The sequence below is a fragment of the Leiobunum rupestre genome, chromosome 1 (genome assembly GCF_980474605.1).
Source record: "Leiobunum rupestre chromosome 1, qqLeiRupe1.1.hap1, whole genome shotgun sequence".
Taxonomy (NCBI): Eukaryota; Metazoa; Arthropoda; class Arachnida; order Opiliones; family Sclerosomatidae; genus Leiobunum; species Leiobunum rupestre.
In genome coordinates, this window is record NC_143384.1 from 65,766,913 (window position 1) to 65,786,241 (window position 19,329).

The window sequence follows — 19,329 nt, forward strand, 5'->3', positions numbered from 1 at the left end:
GCCGACAGTGAAATGGTGGTGTTACGATATACCTACGATGAGTTTTAATAATGAAAACGACTTCTATATTTTCCACAGAAAAGTCTGCGATGTAAATTGTATCTGAATAAAGAAACTTAGCCATTCGATACAATTTTTTAATCGTCCTTGTCTTTAATTTGGATACAGACTATTTCCGGTTTACTTGGAAATTTCCAGTCTCCAGACTCTGATAACAAAGATGACTACACCTTTAACAGAATTCCAATTAAGTTCTTACAAAACCCAGAATCTGTGGTTGAACTTGTACTCCATGTTGTACCTTGTAAGTTAAAGTAAACGTTTTAATTAAATTTGTATAATATTGGAGTTTTCTACAATGTCTAAGTGTATCATCAGTAGTTGTGACAGTAGAAGAGATTGGAATAGTACGCTGTCATATTTTAAAATACCAGCCGCAATTACTAATCAGTGCACTAAAACTAAGGAAATATCAACTATCAACATTACGGAGGCTGAAAACTATCTCTACGCTAGAATAACTACTTCAATCTGTCTTCCACGAAACAAATTTTTAAAAATTGAGAACCCTATGGTTGGTGGCGCTATCCGCTGTTAGCGGTGGGAACTATACACTATACAATTGAATTAATAGTACTAATGTACTTTGAAAGTGATAGATGCCGCCCAAGGTTCGTAAATCTTGCATGATGCCGCCACCCGTATAATGATAGAGTTGACGGTTGAGTACGCCTACTCGAAATTTCAGAATTTGTTTCGCGAAACCACGACTTCCGAACACGCATGTCATTCTAGTGGTACTATTCCCAATTAGATGGTTTTAGCCAAGTGGTCAAAATTTTGCTTTAAGGCCTGTCTTGATACTAGGAGAGGTACTTTTATTGGAACCTATAGAGATGTATCACGTCGTCTGCTCTCCCTAGCTTTACCAGTGGAAACGGTTGACATGTTGTGGGGGTTTCTCTTTGCTAAAAAGCATTAGTGACGTTAGTCACGTGGTCACTAATTTATCTCTATAGGAGCGAATCCATGGGTGGGGATCGACATATGGGTTGTATTTATGCAATCGGAATTTGAACGGCCTTTTTGGAGTACGATAACGACGAATAATTCGAGTTGGCGAAAAGAATGGGGTCATGGTGCATGGTGGTATGATTCCCACCAGACTCCTCCTATTACGATAAAAAAATATTAACTCTTGCTATTGCCTTGGAAGAGGTGACCTAGGTAACGTTCAGTAACTCTCTAAGGACTCATCGTTGAGTGAACGTTGAGTCCGGTACGGATGGTTTTTCTCAATTCCGGTTTCAACATCACGTTGCGCATCGGTAGCTCAAGGAAGTCAATAGCTGTAACAGCCGGTCTAATTCATGGATCAACAGTATAGTGAGCTTCTACCTTTTTTTTCCTTAAAATCCGCGCTTAAACTATAAACATAAAACCTGGCGCCATCCATTTCAAAATGTTCAAAGTCAGAAGAAAGGTATTGTTTTTTATTTACATATAAACCCCCTGGAGTGATACAAAACCTTTATGATTAGTATAAAAACCGATGAACAATCATTAGATTACAAATTATTATTTTGATGTCCGATTCGAGTGCAACGACGGTCGAGCGGTTCCATGGTCGGAGTATAGCGGGAGTTATAGGATAGTTCGTGGTTTGGTAATTTTATTCCGTTTTGAAAGTTGGCAGTGTAGAGATTCTGTTAAAAATTTTAATTACTCAAAAAACGTTCAGTACAATTTTATGTCACAATGGTCTCAACGGAAATATTTTTTCAGAAAACTGTTTCTCCTCCGTTGAGATTTACCGAACGCATCCATTTTTACCCGTACTGTCCATACGAAAGACTATATAAGCTATCACTAGAGGGCTTTTTGGGCTATTGTTTATGGTCTTTGGTCTTTACTGGTGTACACGACATGAGCTTGAAATCTGGCAACACTGCTGTTCGCGGCGGTGAACCGCCAAACGGAACTCGAGTTTCTATTTCTTTCTATTGTTGCTGTGACCGGTGGGCGCTCGTGGTTGTTGCCGAAATTAAGAAAGGTAATATCATGTTTTAAATCTATTTGAATCGTCTTTATTTTTGTAGGTATAGTATTTTAGTAATATTATGCTTTTAATACAATACTAATTGTATATAATTAAAATTATAGTTTTGATTTAACGAACTTATATTAATCTTTCATGGCCGGCCTAGTGATATGGTGATATATCCACGAGGGCAATTAACGAGCATGTGGTCTAACTTTCTAAGCCTACTAATATTTACCAGTGATTTTCCTCCCAAACGATTTTTATGAATATTATGTATTCTTTAATTTTTGATAATAACGCTCTCAGTTCAATAGTGTGAGAAATTAGGCAATGTGTCCAAAGAAACTGAATTTATTAAAACTGCCTTTTGTTGCCTTAGATTTATTTTCTAGTTATAAGCAGAGTTTGTACCATTCGGTGAAGTCAAATTGTAGGTTGTAGTCATTGTTGAGAGTTATGATATCCAATTTTCTAAACTGCTTTTATGTCAATTTAGTCTTTTTTTTTATTAGAATTGGTGGATCTTAATTTCACCCGGTGGAAAATACGTCACCATAAAAAATTAACTTTGGTTTACTAAACCTAGTTTTATTAGCCTTGTCTGAATAGGGTATTACGGTATAAAAGCAAGTAAATTAGCCTATTATACCTCATGATATAAAGGTAGTGTCGCACAGAAACGTTAGTTTTGAAACTGGTCAATTGCCTTTTTTCTCACTCTAGCAAAGCCTGATGTTCCTACACGTTAAATGATGATGCCTAGCTGATTATTATCAATCCGACTATCGGTTGGGATGTGACATCCAGAGTTACTGAACTTATTTTGTAGATTTCAAACACTAGGTAGTTGCCTTTTAGCTTGTTCTGGCATTTCTAAGTAGGGTTAGGAGTAGCTCCATGATGTCATTTTACTCCGCTTCTGGGGTTTCCTTTGGCTGATTAAGTAGATCCTGGATAAGCAGACTTATATTACTCTTTTTACACCTTTACAGTAGGAGTAAAAAGTGTAGCCCCCAATACTCAACCAAATAGTTCAGGGGTTAGAGTAATTATTGCCACCAGAACAAGTGAATAGCCAAAGTCAGCGTAAAAGGTGTATTCCTTTTGTTCCAGAACAAGTGAAAAGCAGCCACTTAATGGTTGATGGAATTTTAGTCTGCTGGTGAACCTCAGCTCTTGCATTATTGAATACCCCATTAGATTAGTTTGCACCATGTACGCACATTGGTTTGCCACCATTTTAATGAAATAAAACTTGCTTAATGAGCCTGTTGATTTGTTGTAAATTGGTTAAGCAATGCACACGGTTGCCACGGTACCTGGAAAAGTCGGGGAATTTGAATATGGCTATAAAAATCAGTTAAAAGTCTGGCTAATTTTAAATATTAGTCTAAAAACAGGGAAAAGTCAGTGAATTCTAAAATGTCTAAAAATCCGGGAAATGTCAAGGAATTTAATTGCGGTTGCAAATAGGAAACTTACTTTAATTAGGTTAAAAAATACAATCTTGGCTCAAAATAAGTTAGGAAAAATCTCTGTAGATGGTCAGCGAATTTGATTGTGATAAAACTGGCAACCCTGATGCAGTGTTCCACCGGAAATAGAATAAATCATTTGGTAAGAAATTGGTTTTTAAATCTTAACAATGTTGCATTCCTTGTACTGTGAAATGTCCTTAAAAATTCTGGATTACTAACATTCCTGCTACATAATACCTAAAAATCGGATTAATTTGTTTCATTAGCTTATTGTAGTTAAGTAGTACTGCTCTGTAGCTTTGAGCTATGGTCACAATTTTTGGAGCAGTTTTTACCTATAGGAAAAAGTATGCGTAACATCGACTCTATTAAGTTATTGTAGAACATAAAAAATGTCAAGTTTAGAGTCAGAAAACTAATTATTCAATGATTCTAATATGATGATTTTGATGACGAGTCTGATCACTACTAATGTTGTCTTTGTATCTACTCAGTTCTTGAGTATTTATGAGGAATCTGCATTGGTTATGATGTTTTGAGGCATTTGTCTGATTAACTCATTGAACAAGATAACATACCTAAATCAACTGAATTATTTAACTTTAAAAATTTTTAATTCAAATCTTTTAAATTACTTTATTTCAGATGAAAGCTTTCTGTATGTTCTCACTTGCTTCATGTAAAAGGCGTGACAAACTTGAAAGGTAATTAAAAAGTAGGAGTAACAGGATTGGCCTATATATATATATATATATATATCATGGATTTATGTAACATTTTATTTCGTGGGAATTTAAAATTCCCAAATCAAAGTATTAAATAGAAGTTCAATCAAAACTTACTTTACCTCAGATATGATAACTGATAAAAATATATATAACTATGCTGCTAAAGGTTAACTGTATAAAAATCAATAAATTGAATAAAATATAAAAACTTAAACTTAAATTGAAAAGTAAGTTTAATTTTGAATTTGTTTAAAAACAAATCAAAAATGTTCCAACCCTGAGGAATGAGGCTTACAAGTAATGTTTTATGAAGTTAATATGATGATTTTGATGACGAATCTGATCACTACTAATGTTGTCTTTGTATCTACTCAGTTCTTGAGTATTTATAAGGAATCTGCATTGGTTATGATGTTTTGAGGCATTTGTCTGATTAACGTTTTTAAACTAAAACATTAAGGAAGGATTTGCTTACTGGATTTGGCGATAGCATAAATTGTTTTAGTCCCAGCTAACTTGGTAAAATGTTCCCGGATATTAGTCGTAGTACTACTAACTTCTATAACGCGCCATGGTCAAAACAGTTGCTGCTTTACTAAGCCTAGGTTAAAAACGTGATCTGTCCTTCATTTTTTTGCAAAGGTATAAATATTTAAGAATGTAATTTAATATAAAATTTGTCTGATTTTCTTAAAATGTTAAACTTCAAGATTTGTTCAATGAAACTGGAAGTCTATGTTAATGGCAAACTTTAAGCAATTTTATTATGTGACCTTTTAAAGGTTTCTACCGTTTGCTGGCGCAATGTTTCCCGAAAGAAATTTTACCCAGTATACCTTGCAATTTATGCTATCGTCTATTGTAATTTACCATTGGTGCTCAACTAAAGTCTAAACGTTAAAGAATTGTTGATAGCATAGATTTATGGTTGATCTAATGGAAATGTTATGGGTTCCTTCGGCTTCCTTTTTCCTTAAATAATTCATATTTTTTAATTAGTATTATAGAACATCTTTAAACCCTGTTTACATATTTTTTCTTCTAGAAAGAAATGGTCATGATGTTTCAGTGCATTGATTCAGGATAGTTTAAAAAGGTAAACTTTTTCAACCTTCTAATATCTGTCTTAATAAGTTATTTTAAATTTTACCCATTTCATGAAAACTTTTTGATTTGGTAATTCTGATTGTTGTACAATATTTCAATGTTAATACAGATTGAATTTGTTGTTACAACCTCCTAACTTTTACTACGCTTATATTTATAAATATAACTTAATTAAGCTGTACCGGCTGCTCTATTGCCTTTTTGGATTAGCTCTTTGTTCTTAATTTAACTCTAGGACCAATATATAAATCGGCTTATATAGCTGATGGTTGATATCCTCAATAAAGATGCTTAATTATTATTAGTAGTTATCTTAATAAACAACTTAAGATTTTTAATTTAGATCCCTACTATTTTGTTTGAATTAAAGATGCAGGTAGCCACCATTGAATTGGGAATCGTACGACTAGAATTAGTTTCAATCTGCCTTCTGCGAAACAAAATTGAGAGCTCATATCATTTGTCAGTGGCGCCATCCGCTGTTAGCGGCAGGAACTATATCCTATGAAAATGACCTATTTGCAATTTTTCACCTTGAAAGTGATAAATGGCACCACCGTTTAATAGTAAGAGTTGATGGCTGAGTACAGACTAGATTTTGAATATGTTTCGCGAAACCATGACTCTCGAACGCACCTATGTAATCCTAGCAGTTCTAATACCAATGCAATGGTAGCCACAGTACCTGGAAAAGTTGGGAGATTTTATTATGGGTCTGAAAGTCGAAGAATTAAATTTTTTTAGCAAGTGATAAATTCTTGTTACAATGTAGCCTTAAATTACAAATTTGACACAATAACTTGGAAAATAGCTAGAGATTGTCAGGGTAAACCTGCAGAAGTCGGAATTCTGATGTAAAGAAACTCTCAACACTGAGATGCGCTATATCTAAACCATGGCTCTAGAGATAACAAATATATAACCCTAAATTTTCAAAACTAAATGAAGCTGAATGGGAAATCTGGATTGGCTTGAAAGTATTCAGTAGCATAGCATGGGGTGGTATTTTTCTTATGAGATATCCCTGGGAATAGGTAGGAGGGAGGCACTGAAATTGATGCATATTGAGAGGTGGAAAACTGGGACTAGGTACACCACTCATAGTACTTGCCCATGCGTTGTTGTTCGTTTATCGCTCACTAGTGAAGTTAGCTGTATAATTGGTCATTTTGATTGGAAAGGTGTACCATTTTCTCCCTCTAAGAGTAGTCGAGCTATGGGTAGATCCGAAAAGCAATGCAGCATCCGGTATAATGCTGAAAATAGTTATCACAAGGATTTTTAATTGCCATTTTTGGAATAAATTTAAATACTATTTGCACATGGATTTTAACTATTTTGTTGGGTCGCTAGTTTTTCATGATGAATAGTTATCCAGAACCTAGATTTATATCTATGTGGATAAAAAAAATTCTGATTTCTTGCTTAAGTTTCATTTCTCCTTTTATTAAGTTCTAATTCACCCTAACAAGCATTTTATTTTTCAGTTTCTACTTGGTATTCTGTTGTTGGCGAGTGGAATAGTCTATTCAAGGTGAATATAATATATTAAATTTATAATTGGGAAATAACACATGAGACCAAGATTGTACAGTACCAGATTTTTAGACTGGGTTAAGGACTAGGTTCTATTGAAAGCAATAGAAAATGGTTAAGCTATTTCCTATGTTGAAAATGTGCACAGTACTCATGATGAAAAGCTTCAGTCCCTGATATGTGATGCAACTTAATGCATTTCTGACATTTTAGTCTTTTCTAAATTGTTTTGTAGTTAATTTAATTGTTTCATTCATGAAATTTACTTTCTTTCAGCCCTGACACTAACCAGCTTCTTTGTGTTTAACACTGCATATTCAAATATCTGGTAAATATTTGCATTTTTATCTTATATACTGTATTGAGTAATTGGTTTATATTATAATTTCTATGTTCCTTAGTTTTTTTAATACCCCATCTCAATTCTGATGGGCTAAAAGAAATAGTTAAAAATGTAAAAGCTTGTGATGATTCCAAATTCTTATCATAAAATGTGAAAATCCTACCTTAAGTTTTCAATTTGCTGACACTGGAATTTCTTCATCTGATTTAGCTTCATATTTCTAAATAGATTATTAATTTTATTTGGTTGATTTTTTTAAGTGAACTTGTTTCTATTTCAGAAATGTAAATTCTTCATTGATGTCTGTGTTTGAATTCTTGTCAGGTAAGCTTCTGTTATATTTACCTTAATGGAAACTATTTAAATGCTTTTACCAGAAATCAGTAATTTTTCGTTTACGAGAGAAGTATTTATTTTGACATTAATATATTAAAGTTTCATCAAGGGGCTGATTTTTTTTTAATGTATTACAATGGAGGAATAAGAAATGACATTAGTTTATGATAAACTTAAGGAAATGACAAATGGGTTTTAAAAATTATATGACAAATGGGTTTTAAAAATTATATGACAAATGGGTTTTAAAAATTATATGACAAATGGGTTTTAAAAATTATATGACAAATGGGTTTTAAAAATTATATGACAAATGGGTTTTAAAAATTATATGACAAATGGGTTTTAAAAATTATATGACAAATGGGTTTTAAAAATTATATGACAAATGGGTTTTAAAAATTATATGACAAATGGGTTTTAAAAATTATATGACAAATGGGTTTTAAAAATTATATGACAAATGGGTTTTAAAAATTATATGACAAATGGGTTTTAAAAATTATATATATATATATATATATATGCAGAGAACTATGATATATGAGAAACTGCCACACTGGTTACATAGCTGTCAGCCTCAAGTTTCTTTAGGCGGTATGCAATAATCGTATTTTCTTAGTGTAGTAGTTTTCGATAATGTAGCAACAACAATCTAATGACTATTTTCAATGGCGATTTTAGGGGAATTTATACTGCTCTCGTAAGCAATATATTACACGCTTATAATAATTGACTGTGCAGAGTCACTGAGGTTAACTACCCATAGTAAAAAGCGTTTTTGAAAACAAACCCTGTTATAGTGCCTATAGAGCTATGATGACTAATGTATTACAAAATATGTTCATGAAAATGAAAACCCTACCTTAAGTTTTCAAACTGTTGACAAAGAATTTCTTCATCTGAGCTCTTTCTTCATGAATTAGTTTTTAAATAGTTTTGGTGCATAGTCTCTTCGATAAAAATTTCTTTTCAGATACCAGCCGTTGAAATTGCTAACATTCAAGTGCCGAACTACTTGTTGCAATGGTAGGTTTCACTACCAAATTTTTATTATGATAATATACATAATGAGAATGAGAACTTGATTTTTGGAAGCATTTTAAAACTATTTGCTTCGGAATTAAATATTGCAATGTTAACTTTTGGTTAAATTTTGCGGCCTCAAATTGGGCTGCCCAATGCAGCAACAAATATTTGTCAGCATTTAGGTTAAACTTGTGTCTATATAAATAAATCTTTCCTCTGCATTAAATACCAAAAAGAAGTTAATAAATTTTCAACTATTGTGTTCCATTACTGTGATTAATCAATTAGGACTCGTTGATTAGAGAAATTTTATTGTAACATTTGGCACTTGAATTAAGCTTTGTTTTTCATTCGTATATTAAGATTGTAATAGATGCTATAGAGTACATTGTCTCTACTATTATAAATTAGTGTTTTTCGAATTAAAATTAAATGATCTAAACTGCGGATATTAACTTACTAATCTTTTTTTATAGTTAATGACTTGTTAAATGTAATTACCAATACCATGAATTTATTAATTTTACCCATGAATATAGAACCGCTTTAGATATGTTTCTATCTCTGTCGGAAAGAGGCGGAACTATAAACTCCGCCCCTCTTACACCTGACGGATATACCATGGAGGAGGCACGTGACTGATACTGCCTTCAGTCAATAGAAGCGGACATCTCCATAGAAGCATAGAGAATATAGCAAGACACGAACCGAGTCTCAGCGGATGAATTTTCGTGAAAATTGGTTTCTCTCCCCAATGCTTTTCCTATGGGACTTTTTTTCCTAACTGTGTTGCAATTCAGAGACTTTAATAATTTTAATGTTTGTACTCAACTATGAATTTTTCATATGATTGTTAGTAAGTTTCAAGGTTTGATTTAAGACTACTTTCATAACTTTGCCTTAATTATTTCACTTGTAATCTACTTTTCAAATCAACGAAAATTTTAAGGCGAGGAAATAATTCCCCGCCTTTGGGACCTGTATTTGTACTAGGCCTGGGTTTTAATGTTTGGAATTTAAAAATCATTGCGCTGGTTCGTTACTCGTTTGCTCCTATAGTGGGGTTTTAACTGTGAAATGGAAGACAAAATGAGCTGATATTCAAAGTTTAATCTATTTTTAAATTTTTTATTTGCTCTGCTTTAAAAAAAGCAGCTTCTTCATTCAAGCAAGAACAGCTCGGTTAATTCTGAATGTAATAAATATTTTTTTTACTGCCAATTGGGTTGCAAAGAAAAAATAGGAAATAAGATAAAGTTCTTCATCTGTGAAAGACAAAGCCTAAACAATATTTAATGCCCTAATACCCAATCCATTTCACAGTTAAAACTCCACTATAGTAGCAAACGAGTAACGAACCAGCGCAATGATTTTTAAATTTCAAACATTAAAACCGAGGCCTAGTACAAATTCATTTCCTCGCCTTAAAATTTTCGTTGATTTGAAAAGTAGATTACTAGTGAAATAATTAAGGGAAAGTTATGAAAGTAGTCTTAAATCAAACCTTGAAACTTACTAACAATCATATGAAAAATTCATAGTTGAGTACAAACACTAAAATTATTAAAAAGTCGGATCGGGATAGCACCATACAGATAAGGTACAGTTCTATATTCATGGGTAAAATGAATAAATTCATGCCAATACAGATAAAATATAAACGTTCGAAAACTAGATTTTTACAGTTTCTTTATTTCTATCTGCCCTAATGTTGGGAAAAGTGCATAACCATTATGATGAATATTTTCAATTAGTCAGACTTGAGTCTCTGAAATATATTGAAGAGAAAATATTTCTGATGCTGGTTAATGACAGAATTGGTTAAATTTTTATCCAACCTATAACCAATTTATTGATAATTTTTTTTCCAAAGGTGGAACCACGGCTAATACCTAACTTACACTCTGGATTGATATTTGAATATGGTGAGCTACATCATTTTGTCATGTAATAGGGACTTACCAGCATGATGTATATAACTTGTCACCCATGTTTTTCCAAATGGAAAAAAAAGAAAACCAGCATGGGGGCCATAGCCTAAGATATGGTGTGACATCATGCTGCCAAATTCCTATTTGTCAGTTTTATGTTGGACCTTGGATAAGTTAACATACTGGATATAGCGCTTGTGGGTTTGAATACTTGCCTAGCACTGTTTACTGTTTTTTTTTCAAACTAAAGTAGTTTTTTATTAAATTGGGCAACATTGAGTAGTTTTATAAAAAAAATCTTCACATTAACCTACCTTTCAACAATCTAAATTTAACTAAGAGATGTGCAATATCCAGTAACGTAACCCGAAGTTCGACACTGTGTATGATGAATATTTCAATTAGTCAGACTTGAGTCTCTGAAATAATTTGATGAAAAAAATTTCTGATGTTAAATTTTTATTTAAGTTTCTTGCTTTCTATAAAGCTTGAAAATAATTAACATTTCCTTTTTCTATAGGGTGCTTCACCTTTGCTACTTCTAATAACGGTCAAGCTACAGTTGCAACTTAGCATCAGCTGTAAACATAGTAATTATGTGTCATGGGAAATTCTGTATATGGTAAGTTACCTAACAAAATTCTTCTTCGGCATCAATTTTAATTCTAATCTGCTAAGAACAGCTGAAGTTTCAAGGGGATACCTTCAGTGACTATATCCATTTTTCAGTGATTTTACCCGAGTGTATGAGGGATAATATTTATCATTAGTTAATCGCATCTTATATACTTGTAGTGCAGGGCATGAAAAAATAACGTAACTTCAGTTGTTAATGGTTTTAAAATGATGATTATTGGCTAGAGTCCTGAAACTAAGCTTTTTGCTTTGTTTCATGAAGTAATTGATGTTATCTGAAAAAAAATTGCAACTTTCCAATGAATCAGTTTCTTAAAATGCAAGTTAATTTAAATATATCTTAACGTATTTCAGCTACCCTACAAGGCGATTCACTCTCATTTCAAAGTAAGTGTAGTATTTCACTTGTTTATTAACATGTCCTGTTCATATGTGTCATACATAATAAAATGAATTTTTCATTATGTAACTGTTTAAGGGAAGAGGGATGGGTTATTAGAAATTTTAGTTGGTAGGAAAAGGTTAGCAGCATGATATTGGTAACAGTAACAAATGAAGTACAATACTATGTATAAAGTTCAATAAAAAAATTTAGTGTAGGAGTAAAAGTGGCGTTACACATCTTTTCCTGAACTAGAGTTCTTGAAAATATATTTATTCCACTATGATTATATTCAAGTCTCATTTGGGTATGGGTTTTTTGTGGATTTTCCCTAATTTTATCTTTGTAGTAATATTGTTTAGTTAAATGGTTCCACCAGTCTCTTAAGGGTATCCATTCCCAAATCTATGTGGAGATTAAAAATCCAGAGATTTTTCTAGTGTCATTCAAGTTGGTAGGGAAACCCTTTAATGGATAGATGGATTTGCTGATTGAGGATGCAATATTTCTTTTTGTGGCTGGTGGAGCTATATAAATGATTCTCAATTGCTAGCCTAATTTAAATTTTATTTGTTGTTAGTAAACTTTGAAAGTATCGGAGCTTTAGCTATAACCATAGGGCTATGAATCCCATTATAGCTGTGAGGAATTGGTTATTTGAGAACGTATAAATGATAATTTGTTTTGTAGTACACAAAATATGTATATAATTTAAAATTTCAATTACACTTAACTCAAATACCGCGCAGCTATGTTTGAGTAAACCCTTTTTGAACCTAACATTTTTACAATTCATGATGATCTTTTGTAATTTCTGACATCTCTTCTGAAATTACATTGACGAGACTTGTTAATCTGAAGAATTAAAACCATTGAAATATTAACTAATTTAAGAAATAAACGTGCTCTATTTAAATAAGTTTTAAATTTCAGGATCAGAATAAGCGACTAAGTCAAAGCTAAGCTGCTGGCTCCTTATTGTTGGTATGTATTTTCTTTGCTGCTTTCTTCCTTTTTGAAATGGGAAATAGAATACTGTAGAATTTAAATGTGGTTGCGAAAACCGATTACTCAAGTCTATGATTATGATGAATGGCAATTCAAGTGGTTGGTACTGGTGCAGACTTTTTGCGGTTCCTGTTAATTTTATCAGGATCAATATTTTGAGGTACAGATTTAGTGAGTTGTTTATTTGGCAATCCTCTCAATCGGATGCAGAGACATTTTAGTGATTCCTGTTAATCAGTGACACTGTTATTTAGTCGGAATTCATACAGACCAATGTGAGCTCTATTTTTGATGCCAAAAGGCAAAAGCTATCACTTGGTTGTTGTCCGCTCTTGTTTCTTTCAGTTGTGACTGAAGGAATTGCTCTTCTGATTAATAGTACCCCACTCTTATTTTTTTTATAGTTCAATCATTGTTTTATAATATAGTTACGTAAAGTAGAAAATAAAATCAGTTCATAAATTAGGTTCATTACTAGCCAACAACTTCTGAAAAGAATTGTTAGAAAATGTACTATGTGTAATTTTTGGCATTGAGATGGTTCTGCAGTGGGATTTAGCGCAAAGTTGGTAATTTTCGTAACCAAGCCCCTTTCTGTTAATTTTGTGATTCTGAAAACCTTCTCTGCACAGGGCCCTATGCAAATTTCAGGTAGACTGTCTTAAATGACAGCAGTTTCTAATCTTAATCTAACTGAATTAGCCACAGCCACTTAACTCTCCAATTGCAATGCCATAGGTTTTCCATCATTTTGGTTTTTAAATATTGAAAACCAGTATTCTTATACTTCCCGATTTACCATTAAGATGATGATTACAGAAGCTGAAATTTTAATGCTGAAACTTCTTGTTTTGCTTTACCGGATTCTGATAATGTTAGAGCATATAAAATTTGTGACCTGCATTTTTCAATTTTAACTGAACTTATTTCCTTGTTTAGAATCCAAATTTTGGTGTTTCAAGTGTGGCTGGCACAAAATAGGTAAGAATGATTGTTTATCTTTTCCATACTGTTGTAGAAGCTTTCTTAACTAAAATTTAATATTCCATTAAAAATGTGAGGGGCTTAGGGTGGTTGGAATAATTCCAATGAACTGAAATTTAAATTACATTTGAAGTAGTTGGTAGCTTTATAATTTGGTGAATAATGTGCACTATCCAAAACCTGAGTAAAATGTTTTGAATTCTAATGTGATAAATGGCATTGATAGGGAACCTCTTTAAATTTGTTGTGAATATGCATCAGGGTTCTTATGGAACCTGGATCCAGTGATTTATATCGAAAAAGTCCAGGATTTTCCTATTCAACAAACTTAGCACCTCATTGAAAATGAAGTCTCATATCTTGGACACTCATGCCTGGCACGTTTTATCAAGAGTTGAAATGATATAATTTAGTTTGATGTTCAAAAAATATCATTTCACTCACAAGGAGACGACCCGAGGTGTAACACACCGATTTCGTTCAAACTCAGGGGTTCGGTAGACCTTCATGTAACTTGAAACACACCCTAAAGGGAAATGTCTCCATAGGCAACCGTTTTGCCATGGCAACCACAAATGTTTTTGACAAAACAAAATGGAAATTTTCCCATAGAAAATAACAAGGGAATCTGACTAATATTTTTAATTTTTGAAAATGCTAAAAATAGAAAATATAGAAAGTTCGAAGTTGATTAAAATATTTACAGGGGTACCCTTACATTTGGTCAGATTCCCATGTTATATTCAATAGGAAAATTTCCATTTTGTATTGTCAAAAACATTTTTGGTTGCCATGGCAAAACTGTTGCCTATGGAGACATTTCCCTTTAGGGTGTTTCAAGTTACATGGTCTACCAAACCCCAGAGTTTGAACCAAATCTGTGCGTTACACCTCGGGTCGTCTCCTTGTCAATACTTTTACGTATCAAAACATATGATGACAATTAGCAGGAATATTGCCTTTGGTCAGGGAAATTGTCAAAATTAAAGTTAAGAATATAAAGATGATGACTCATATGAAGCTGAATCTTTTTTGTTGATACTTCATTTAGCTTTACCGGATTCTGATAATATTAAAAGAGCTATATGGTGGTTGGTTTGCCTAGTGATTCTGATACTAATCTTAATCTTTTGTTTTAGGGAAACAACTAGTCCATTTCAGGATCTAAAGATTTTAATAGGTAAAATATTTGAATTAACTCTTAAAACTTTAAAATCTAATAGCACTAAATGATTCTACAAACCAAACAATTTGATATAGCAAGTGTTAGCTCAGCATTAAGTAGCTCTTTTTTACAGATTTTGCTAGCGTGGCGAAGAAAGCCAGATACTTACGCTTCATTTTGACCCAAAAGGGGGGATATAAAAGTATTCCTTATGTTGATTAGCTCTCTTTGTAAATTTGACTAATTCAATTGTTTCTTAACAATGCACTTCAAATTTACTTTTATTAGTCATCCATGGTAACAATATTTTATATGGGATGTATAACTTGGGTTAAAGTCCACTAAGTAGAGGTGTAAGTTCTCTAATTCTAATAATAATATTTATCTGACAACCCTTAAAATATTTTGCATTTTAGTGTGGTACCATCATTGATGGCAAACCTATCTAGTAAAGTCTGTTATTGCAAATAATCTGATTTATATGCAATCTCTATTAACAAGGGCCTAATTCTAATACAAGTGGCCATGATAGAGCAGACAGTTGCTTTAGTTTTATGGAGTTGCTTAAACTTTAGTGATGAATGTTTCAATTAGTCAGACTTGAGTCTCTGAAATAATTTGATGAAGAAACTGTTCTGATGTGAAGGTTTAAATACTAGTTTAACCAAACACTTAATTAAAAAGTTATCATTTTGTATAATATGTGGTCACTTCCTTACTGATTTTCAAAATTTGTTTTTAACTTAGATTGGATCTTATAAATGGGTATTTCTGTTGAGCATCTACAAAATGACCAGTCTGTCTAGCAAGGTGTTCATGCAATCTTTAAATACGCTACTTGGAAGTAAAAAAGTAAGTTATGGATGGTGTTGAGTATTTTTGTATTTCAAATGATGAATAAACTTAGGACACCTTTTGATGTTGATGATAAATATACAGATCAAGCCTATTATCTGATACATGTCACTACATAATTTTTTATCAAATCCTGTTCAAAAGTTAAGAGTTTATTTAATATTTTTAGGTACTGCTGCTGGTTGTCATTCATGGATTTCTGTTTCTATGAAATGCCTGGCAATGGTTATTTGTGGGTCACTAGCTCTAAAATGAGGTAAATGTTTATTTTATGTAAACATGTACCATAAATTCCATAGGGGATATGTTAAGTAACATTCTTTAGGGATATCGATTTTCTGTCGTCATGGTTTAGTTTTCCCATGCCTTGGTAGGGGAATGAAAAACGTGCTGAATAAAGTAAAATCAAACCACTTTTGCATAGTAAAAATTAAACGAACATTTTATTTAAAATGCTGGTCACGACTAGTTTCGCTTACCGTTCGGTAGCATCATCAGGTGTGTGAGTGAAAGCGAAACTCGGTTACAATTTCCACAAAGTGGCTAAAAAATTATTTGGACCTTCGTCACGATTAAAGATTAAGTTTGTTTTTTTGTGGTCTAAAATTTCCAACGATTCCCTGAGATTAAGTTTTATATAGTTATCAATTTTGCATATTATTTTGCTTTCATTAAACATAATGGAGTGGCTGGGGTTATTTTTCATATGTTCGGCGAGGGCGGAGGAATAGGTTTTATTTTTTACATCGTTTTTGTGTTCGTTTAATCTAAATTTAAAGTTGCGTTTTGTTTGGCCAATATATGCCTTTACATGAACAAGGAATTTTATAAATACCATAGTTTTCGGAAATTGGGATTTTATCTTTTTTGGGGGCCAACGTGTTAATTATTTTATTACATGGTTTGAAAACGGGTTTGATTTTATAGTTACTTAATGTATTGCCTAATTTTTCCGACACATTTTTTACATAAGGGATAACTGTGTATATTTTTTATTTTTTTCGTATGGGATGTTGGTGTTTATTCTTATTGAATGTCTGCTTTTAACTTTAGATAAGGTACGGTTTATTAGGGTTTCGTTATATCCTCTGTCTTTCCCGATAGCTCTTATGAAATTTATTTCATTTTCTAGAGAATCTTGGTCTGAGGAGATTTTGAAGGCTCTATATAAGTAGGAGTGAAAGGCTGTTGTTTTTTGACTTTGGGGATGGTTAGAGTTTGCATGAGGAGGTAAAGATACTGCGAATGGTTTTCTGTATACTGCTCAGGGAATCGTTGGAAATTTTAGACCACAAAAAAACAAACTTAATCTTTAATCGTGACGAAGGTCCAAATAATTTTTTAGCCACTTTGAGGAAATTGTAACCGAGTTTCGGTTTCACTCGCACACCTGATGATGCTACCGAACGGTAAGCGAAACTAGTAGTGACCAGCATTTTAAATAAAATGTTCTTTTAATTTTTACTATGCAAAAGTGGTTTGATTTTACTTTATTCAGTATTTTAATGCATAGGGTTAGTTACACTATATTTATTAGAATGAAAAACGTAACTGACATAATTTTTGGTAATTACAAAAGACTTAAGTTAAGAAAATAAATGAGTCATTAAGGGGGAGAGGAAAAGCTGACCAGCGGGAGCTTTAATTGCGTCGGAAGACTTAATTTTTAGGGAACCAGGCTGAGTTGAATTGTCTAGGGGGTAGAAGCTAACTTCCTAAAGTATGAGGGGGATTAGCAGGAACGCTACAAATCATTAGAAAAGTCATTCTCCTGTGGTGGTAATAAGTACAAATGTAGTGTCAGAGTAACATTTAAGCCATGTTTCTTACATGATTTCTAGCCAAAGAATTAGTATTGCTTATTCTTCTAGTTTTCCAACAATCCTGCTGTGTATGACTTTTGACTATCTGCTGAAGCCTAAGGGGAAAATTAAGGTACTTGCATGTTTTCTGCTTAATTGTTTTTAACTTTAATGATGAATAAACTTAGGACACCTTTAGAAACTGATGATAAATAAAATAGATCAAGCCTTTATTTCTGATCTACTTTGAATTTGAATAGAGGTGTTATTACATACTGGATTTATAATTGCAGTTTTGATTCTTTTAGATTTTGTACCCTCTACAACGTAGCTTGTCATATGTTTGGGTGCATATAAATTCTTGGCCTGTTAAGTTTCATTTCATGATGGATCTGCTCAAATAATCATTACTAGTTTAAGGTAAGACAAACGTCGGAATCAAAAGAATTTATATTTTAAGATTTAAACATACAGTTTGATGGTTTATTTAAAAAAGTTTCTTGCTAAAGTTTCTTTAATACTATACCATTTTATGCGCAAAAGTTGTTATTTTTGTAATTTTAAGTTTCAGTGCATTTCTATTAGATTACTTATTTGAAAAATGAGCAATTTGAATCCGTGATAAGTAATCTAATAATAGAAATACACACTTAAAATATTCAACTACAAAGAACAACTTTTATGCATAAAATAGTAATATTAATAATACATTTTCAGACCTTGACTTAAGATTTAAATTAAATTGTTGTTTTACTGAGTAAATGTTCTAATAAAAAAGCAAGTGTTGAAAGTATAAATAACGTAAATTTAACCAATTATTGCTGCCAGGATTGCCAAAGAATGTTAATTTTTAAACCACTTACGAGATAACAGTAACTGAGTAAAGGGATATAGTAATGATAAACTTGAATTAAAGGGTTCCACAAGCAGTTTTAAGAGAAACATTTGCCCAAACCCAAAATTGTCGGAGGAGTGAGAATCCAGGAATCTGATAAATTAGACCAGTTTCCAGTGCAGTTCTCAGTTGACGTTAAATACCAAAATTGATGTCCTAGCTGGTGGAACCCTTTTATTGGTTAACTGCTGTGATGACTGTTCTTAGGACACCATTGATTTTGATGATATAAAAGAAAGGTCAAGCCTTTTTCTGAGCATTTTAGTTCAAGGCTTGATTAATTATTTATAATAGGACTGTCATTAATGTATTTGGTTTTTGCAGATAAATCCATAGGAATAATCTGATATGCTTCTAGTAAGTATTGATTGGTTTTCTTTTACTGCTAGACCTTTTATAAACTTAATGCAAATTATCATGGCCAAAAAGGGAAATAAATTGGAATTTTAAATAAATTCCTTTTAATTATGACAAATAATTATGTATACCACAAATTCAAAGGTGAAGCAGTGAAATATCCCAAAATCTACTTTTGGTTAATTTTACTAATAAATTAAAAATAACTTGGCCATGGTTACCTAAGCAAGTGGATGTCTCTTATCACTTGAATCTCCAATCAAATATGATGTGTTTTTCTGACAACCTCTTGTCATAAATTTTATGTTGAATAATTAAAAGTCTGATGTTGGAATATATCCCCTTCATTTTAATCTTCAAATGTTTGCGTAGTATTTAATTTAACATTTTTTATTTAGATCATTGGAAGATGAAGAACATTCACAATCTGGAAATAAGACATTAACTTTTGTTAATTTAGATATTGTGTAATATTCCCCAAATGATGGATTGGATGATAATGTAATATTTCATTAAAATGCCTTTTGATGACTAAGGACCTTTTGAATTTTATTAAAAAACATTCTAAGTGAGGCATTATAATTTATGACTCATCTAGTCTCTAGTATGAAAGTTTTTATTTTATGGTCGGGTGTCACTTCCAAATCACTTCACCCAACATAGTAGAGCTCTTTCACGTTCTTCGGGACTAAGTGGTCCGTTGATTCTCGTTT

General features: G+C 32.3%; 1 long non-coding RNA gene across 5 annotated transcripts; it reads left to right on the forward strand.

Annotated features, from left to right (window-relative positions):
• Nucleotides 1-1,928: 1,928 nt before the first annotated feature.
• Nucleotides 1,929-19,056, forward strand: LOC149966158 (uncharacterized). Of its 5 annotated transcripts, none has more exons than XR_016480246.1 (19): nt 1,929-2,053; nt 4,168-4,226; nt 5,296-5,346; nt 6,845-6,891; nt 7,170-7,221; nt 7,517-7,560; nt 8,549-8,601; nt 10,475-10,526; nt 11,053-11,154; nt 11,523-11,555; nt 12,484-12,534; nt 13,498-13,539; nt 14,682-14,722; nt 15,455-15,559; nt 15,732-15,818; nt 17,434-17,497; nt 17,673-17,784; nt 18,584-18,616; nt 19,015-19,056. It is a non-coding gene; the product is annotated as an uncharacterized LOC149966158 (long non-coding RNA). The 5 variants fall into 5 exon arrangements; XR_016480248.1 differs by lacking the exons at nt 18,584-18,616; nt 19,015-19,056 and adding exons at nt 16,695-16,792; nt 16,908-16,971 and having other exon boundaries at nt 17,673-17,794; XR_016480247.1 differs by lacking the exons at nt 18,584-18,616; nt 19,015-19,056 and having other exon boundaries at nt 16,695-17,497; nt 17,673-17,794.
• Nucleotides 19,057-19,329: the final 273 nt, after the last annotated feature.